The sequence below is a fragment of the Hippopotamus amphibius genome, chromosome 6 (assembly GCF_030028045.1).
Source record: "Hippopotamus amphibius kiboko isolate mHipAmp2 chromosome 6, mHipAmp2.hap2, whole genome shotgun sequence".
Classification (NCBI taxonomy): domain Eukaryota; kingdom Metazoa; phylum Chordata; class Mammalia; order Artiodactyla; family Hippopotamidae; genus Hippopotamus; species Hippopotamus amphibius.
Genome location: NC_080191.1, coordinates 128,937,790 through 128,945,023, shown reverse-complemented (window position 1 = coordinate 128,945,023; position 7,234 = coordinate 128,937,790).

Genomic DNA, 7,234 nt, shown 5'->3' with positions numbered 1-7,234 from the left:
AACTAAAAGAAACTATTAACAGGAGAAGGGGGAGACTTGAAATCTGGGAGACATCAAAAGTGTCATGGAAGCCTGGATGGTAATGAAAGTGGAAGGAAAGAAAGGCACAATTTAACGACAAACTGAATCATAAAGACTTCAGCTGACTTATAGACAAGAAATACCGGCTGGGGGAGAGCTATATTGGATAGGGTGATAGAATTGATATTAATATTTAAGATAAGTTTAAAAAGTAATCCACTATCACATTTAAAGACATACAAGTGTGTCAGAAGTGGACTTTGCGGGCACATTCATTTCATAAGATAAATTTTGAAATATTGGTCATCAGATTTCACTGAAAACACAACTCTGATTAGATCTTAGGTCCTATCCACTACTTATGAGGTATTATTGAGTGCCAATATTACAGTGGAAATATAGATCTATGAATGGCCTTTCCCCTTACTCAATATAAAGAGAAGGAAAGAAAAAACAAGGCTAGATTGTTTTAGTTGCCTTTCTGTATTGGTCTTTAATTCAGCTCTACTTTATTTCAGCTAGGTTGCTGCCACCTAGCGGTGAGAATAATTTGAGCTATAAATTATTATAAAACTGGCAAAATTCAGCATCCAGCACAATGAGGTTGAGACCAGAAATCTTCTTTCCAATCTTATTGTTTCTCACTTCCCAATATTTTTCTCTTCCCTCTATTTGTACTCTCTACTGCCCTCTCATCTGTTTTCCCCCCTTTTCATTGCATCTTTCCCAGGATCTGTCATATGTCCCTCTGCTGGTGGGCTGTGGAGGGGATGGGGGGACCTGCCAGCCTCATGCACCTGCACAGCTCTTTCTGGCCTGGCTCGTCCCCTCATATGAGTCATGAAAGTGCCCACGTCCACCTGAAGTCACCAGGCAAGCCAGGCAGCCAGGTGGCCTAGCACTTACCACTAAAGGACCAGTACAATTCTTATGCCATAAAGACACCAACATGAGGAGTGAATATGCGCTATCTTGATTACTGACTCCACTGTCATCAAGCTAGTATCCTAGCCAGGAGATGGGGAAGAACCTAACATAATCTTTCATGGTGGTAACCCAGGGGAACTGGGTCAGGGTGGGTCCATCGGATGTCCCCATTTGTGTGGGAAGGGGTAATCTCCCAAACTAGGACCTCAGACATCTCATCTGGTGTCACGTGAGAGTACCCATTGGAACTCCACCTTTAGATTCATGAAAATATACCTGTGAGGGTTGACTCAGAGAGAGTATTGCTGCAGTTAGCTCAGATCCAGTGCCAATGTGGGTCTGGATTGGTGCATGTGGCTGGTGGGGAAATGATAGTAACTCAGGCCAGACTGAGTCTCATTCCTCAGAAGATAGTGTCAGCTTTATACAGATCAAAGAATATTTCCAAAGTGTATCTAGAAAACTGTCTTCCTTACTACTTATTGTCTGATTCCAATGAGGTTGATGTAACTTGGAATCCAGCTTAGTGAAGATGCAAATGTGGAGGACTGGTCCAGAAGGTTCAGAGTCCTGAATGCAATGAGAATAGATGGTAGTCCCCAATGGTGACTCTGATGGGCTCTCATGCTCCTGATAGAAGTAGAGCTCTCTGTGTTGTTTTGTTTTGTTTCGCTTTGATAAAAAGCACCAAGGATTGGGGCAGGGAACCTTTGCCACAAGTTTAAACCACTATGGTTGATGAGAGTGTTTGCCTCAGCCTTGGAAGGTGAATACAGGGAGTAAACCTGTTTCTCCTGGTTGTGCCCCTAAGCCCCAGTCTTTTTTTTTTTTTTTTTTTTTTTTACAACCCCCATAAGGTGCTAGAGTGCAGTGGAAGCAGGGCTAAGGCTCTGCTGACCTCCTTTTACTGCCAAGTCTGCCATTGTTCATTTCCTAGGTGAACATGTTCACCTAGGAAAGCACAGACATTGAGCAGGGCACTGTTCTTGTGCATTTCTGAGCACTGGGTTTAGGGGACTAGTTGCATCACATTCTCTCCTCAGTTCTGCTTTGATGAGAGAGCCCACAGGAGCAGCAAAAGGAGACGTGAGCTGGACCTTCAGCTTACGCAGGTCACAGAGTTGACTGAAACTTGAGGGTTCAGCCTCTCAGGCTAGCTTGTCAAACAGTGCACGTCCAGGCCTTGCCCAACAGTTGAGGGATCTTGAATCCCATGACCCATTCAGGTGGCCAAGAACCTTGTTTCCTTTGTTCACTTTTATGTCTTTAACACAGTGCCTGGCATATAATAAGAGCTCAGTAAATAGATGCTTAATGAATGCATGAAGCCAGGGAGAAGTAGGTAGATACAGTTATATCATCCTTTCCTCCCTGAACTGCAACTTCTATGCTGAAAAGAAACACTGAGATTCACCTAGGTGGTTAGGCCATTGGATTAGTGGTTACTAATGATTACTCATTCAAAAAACATTTATTGAGCTGGAGATACAGTGGTAAATTTCTTAGTTTCAGCACTGAAATTTCTGTTTCCTGAGAAATCCCTCAGGCCTGGGCAAATCAGGACAGTTGGTCACCCTATACAGTCAAGAGCAAATACAGATACAGTGCTGCTCTTTGTGAAGCACACTGCTTAGCTGGTGTGGGGTGATAGGCATTATCACACAGGCTAACTGGGGAAAGTGCTATGAGGGAGAGGAACTTGGAGGGAGAAGTTATGTGGAAGTCTCACATGGAACTTGACCTCTCTAAGAAAATGTCTGAGCTGAGATCTGAAGGATGGGAAGAATGCAGTGCTCCAGGTAGAGGAAACAGCTTGTGCAAAGGCCCTGTGGCTGGAGCTCATGGGGAATTTATGAAATAGAAAGATATGCTAGGGTTTCCCTGGTAGCACTGTGGTTAAGAATTCGCCTGCCAATGCAGGGGACACGGGTTTAAGCCCTGGTCCGGGAAGATCCCACATGCCATGGAGCAACTAAGCCCATGCATCACAACTACTAAGCCTGCTCTCTGGAGCCCGAGAGCCACAACTACTGAGCCCACATGCCACAACTACTAAAGTCCGTGTGCCTGGCGCCTGTGCTCCACAACAAGAGAAACCACCACAATGAGGAGCCTGCACACCACAGCAAAGAGTAGCCCCCGCTCTTTGCAACTATAGAAAGCCCGCACACAGCAACGGAGACCTAATGCAGCCAATAAATTAAAAATAAATTTAAAAAAAAGATATGCTAGAGCAAAGGGAGAGAAGAGAGGTACAAGACAAACATGGAGAGGTAGGCAGGGGTCCATATGAAGAGCTGGGCAGTTTTAGTCTAAAAACAAGGAAAGAGCATTGAACAGTTTGACGTGGTCAGCTATGGATTTTTTAAGACCACTTTGGCTTCAGTGTAGGAGAACTAGAGTGGATTCTGAAAGCCCAGAGAGAAGGCAACTGCCAGGGTCCAGGGCAGAGATGGTGGGAGACTGCACTACAGGAGTCATGGAGACAAGTGGATGGGTCAGAGACAAATGCAGGAAAGAAACTGACAGGACATGGTGGTAGATTGCATAGGATAAGGAATGAGGGACAGGGTGGATGCAAGGATGACTCTTGTCTTTGGAGATAATCAAAGCAGGGGTGAGGTTCCGGGCTAACGGAGACTCGCAGCCACTGCTGAAGCAGCACTGCCCATCTTGCTCTGCTCCCACCTTTAGAGAGCTACGGGCAGCTACAGGAAATCCCAGGTCTTCCCAGGAGCTTATAGGTGTATTTGCAGCAGGGCCCAGTGTTCAGGTAGCCCAAGCAAGAGCCCAACTGATGGAAGCGAAATAATGCTGTAGGCAAGGCAACCCTGTTGATGAGTATACTTGTTGTCCTTGCCTGCCAGACTGACGTTAACTACATTTGGCTTTCCTGGGTAAGTGCCAGGAACCCAGAAAATCATGACTCAAGGACAAAATGCCTAAGTTAGGCCACTTTCACACATTCAGGGGGGTCTGGGCTGGCAAAGAGGCAGGGGCTGTTAGAAAAGAAACTGACCTGGGAGGTGCCAGCCTGTAACCCCTCCCACCAACCCTTCTTTGTTTTTATTCACAGTGCTAATACAGTATTATATTAGCCCTCTATTTGTGTATTTGCCTCCCCACTGGAACCTAAGTTCCATGAAGGCAGGGACCTTGTGTGTTTTATTCACTTTTTGTTTCTTCAGCACATAGAACAGTGTTTGGTATTGTTAAAAAAGAGACAGCAGGCTCAAAATGGAGTCACTCCCACATCAGCAAACCAAGACTTAGTACCTAACCTAACTGCAATATCAACCTCTCTCGGGAATATAGTCTTAAACAGTCAATCTGGAATTTCCTGGTCAGCAGCAGTAAGGTAATCTACCTGATAGAACCCTGCCATCCCCCAAAGAAAGATGAGGTAATGGCTCTTTCCTTGTCCCTGCCTCCTTCTACCTATAAAAGTCTCCCATATTATTCAGCTCTTTGGAGCTGCTTTCTGTTTCCTAGATGGGATGCTGCCTGATTCATGAATTGTTGAATAAAGGGAATTATATCTTCAAATTTACTCAGTTGATGGGACTCCCCTGGTGATGCAGTGGTTAAGAATCAATCCACCTGCCAATGCAGGGGACACAGGTTTGAGCCCTGATCCAAGAGGATCCCACATGCTGTGGAGCAACTAAGCCTGTGACCACAACTCCTGAGCCTGTGCTCTAGAGCCCGCAAACCACAATTATTGAGCCCAGGCGCCACAACTACTGAAGCCCGAGCGCCTGGAGTTTGCGCTCCATAACAAGAGAAGGTACCACAATGAGAAGCCCGCACACCACAACAAACAGTAGCCCCCACTCTCCACTAGAGAAAGCCCGCGTACAGCAAGGAAGACCCAACACAGCCAATAAATAAATAAATAAATTTATTTTAAAAAAAACATTTACTCAGTTGAATTTTGTTCTTTAACAACATAGAGTGAGTGCTCAATAATCAGTTTTTGAATAAACGCAGAAAAGCCAGAGTTCAAATGCCAGGGAGAGAATCAGGACAAGCACTGAGCTTAGGGAGGAGCTAGATATGCATCAGAAAGAGAAAGAGAGGACTTTAAATCAAGTTGGGTGGGAGCTTCCTAGGTGGCACAGCGGTTAAGAATCTGCCTGCCAACGCAGGGGGCACAGGTTCGATTCCTGCTCCAGGAAGATTCCACAGGCCGCAGAGCAACTAAGCCCATGCACCACAACTACTGAGCCTGTGTGCCACAACTACTGAAGCCCACACGCCTAGAGCCCATGCCCTGCAACAAGAGAAGCCACTGAATGATGAGCCTGTGCACCACAATGAAGAATAGCCCTCACTCTTCACAACTAGAGAAAGCCCATATGCAGCATCAGAATCAATGCAGCCAATAAATTAATTAATTTAAAAAAATTTTTAATAAAATAAATAATCAATCAATCAATCAGGTCGGGTGGGATACGGAGAAAGGCTAAAGGTGTCTGAGTGATTCCCTTAAGGCACAGGACTTGAATACATGGACAGCATGGGTGAGTTTAGAGGGCCCAAGGACACACAGCCATTGAGGTCAAGCAGGAGTTAATTCAGAACTCGAAAGGTGAGTCAGCCAGACCTGGATCCAGTTTAAATGTCTGAAACACTAAGGTACTTTTATGCAAGGTTGCTTCTAATAGATTGAGTGAAAGCCCGTTAAGCCCTTTAAATCTATGAGACTTTCCACGTGAAAGGAGTGGTGGTAAGAAAAAGGAGCCAGGTAAAGGTGGCTACATGGTCTAAGGCACAGTTTTGTGAAAGGGTAAGAAAGAAATTTAGTTTTCAGGAAAGTAAGTGGATTTGCAAAAGGCATTTAGGGCGATAGGGAAGAATTGGCTGGAGATGAGACTGGCAAGGTAGATTACACCTACATTGAGAGGCATTTTGTGGGCACAAGTTTGCTTCTTATACGTTTCCATGGGGGAAGAAATAGGTAGGAAGATCATAGAAGTTCTTTTTATCAAACAAATCACATAATCAGTTTTTGTTTATTTTTGAAAACAAATCTGGTGGAGACGTGTAGAAGAGTCACTGGAAGGAAGTAATGCTGAGGGTGTGGAAGGACTACAATATCATTAGGAGACTCTGTAATAAGAGAAACTAGAGACAATAAAGACCTGGACGAGAACAGTGGTGGTTAGGGAAGAGGGGAAAGGCCAAATATGACAGATATTTCTGAGGAATAGTCTACAAAATGTCATCACTAATTGGGCTTAGAGGTGGACAGAGGAGGAATGAGTTTTGTTCCTGGCTTTGGGAGGCGGTGAGGACAGCAACATCACTGTGTTAGAACAAGGATACTGAAAGGGACAAGTTTAGGAAGAAGATAAAAGACATGCAAATTGGAAGTGTCTGTGGAATATCCAACTATCAAATGATTTTATTTGATAATTGGAGATATGCATTTTTTCAGAAAGGTTGTGATTTGGGAGTCATGAATATGGGAGTTGAAGCAATTAGTAAATAAAGCCTCCTGGTGAGGGTGCAAAGAGAGAGGACAAAGGATAAAATCTTGGAGGACCTCAACATTCAAGAAAATGTAAAATACCTCTGTAGTAAATCACATTTGCATCCTACAAAGTAGGAGCAATCATATTCAAATTTATATCTTTGTTTGTATTCAGCCAGAGAATAACTATCACAAAACGCTGTTTCATTGCATTTCAGTTAAAGGCTATCAAAATATCTAATATCTTATCAATGAAAAAATATGTTTGTGGTGGGAAAGAAGGAGGAAGAAGAGGTCGGGGAGTATATGATGCATAGGGATACCTAGGGGAAATAGTTAGAAAAAGTTTTGGGCATTCCCTGGTTGCCTAGTGGTTAGGATTTGGGGCTTTCACTGCTGTGGGCCCGGGGTTCAATCCCTGGTCGGGGCACTAAGATCCCACAAGCGGTGCAGCACGGCCCCCCCCCCCCAAAAAAAAAGTTTTAACCCAGAGAACTCTATGACATTGAATGGCTTTCTATTTCTAGCTGTGGGTGCTAAGCTTCTGGTATTGCCTTGGGAAAATATCGTTCTCATTGCTTCACAAGGAACTGGTTTTAGAAACATTCCTCTTTCCTATTTTACCCCCTCATATGACAATATAATTTAGCCACAGCTACAAAATCAACCTAAAGATTTTCATCATTTTAGCTATAAATGGGGACAAGAATGGACCTCCTTATAAATTATGTCCTGTTTTCTTGCAGTGCCTTTAAAGAGAAACGATGGCTTCAGCAGTTAGGAATAGCAAGAGTCCTGGCGAAAAAGAGC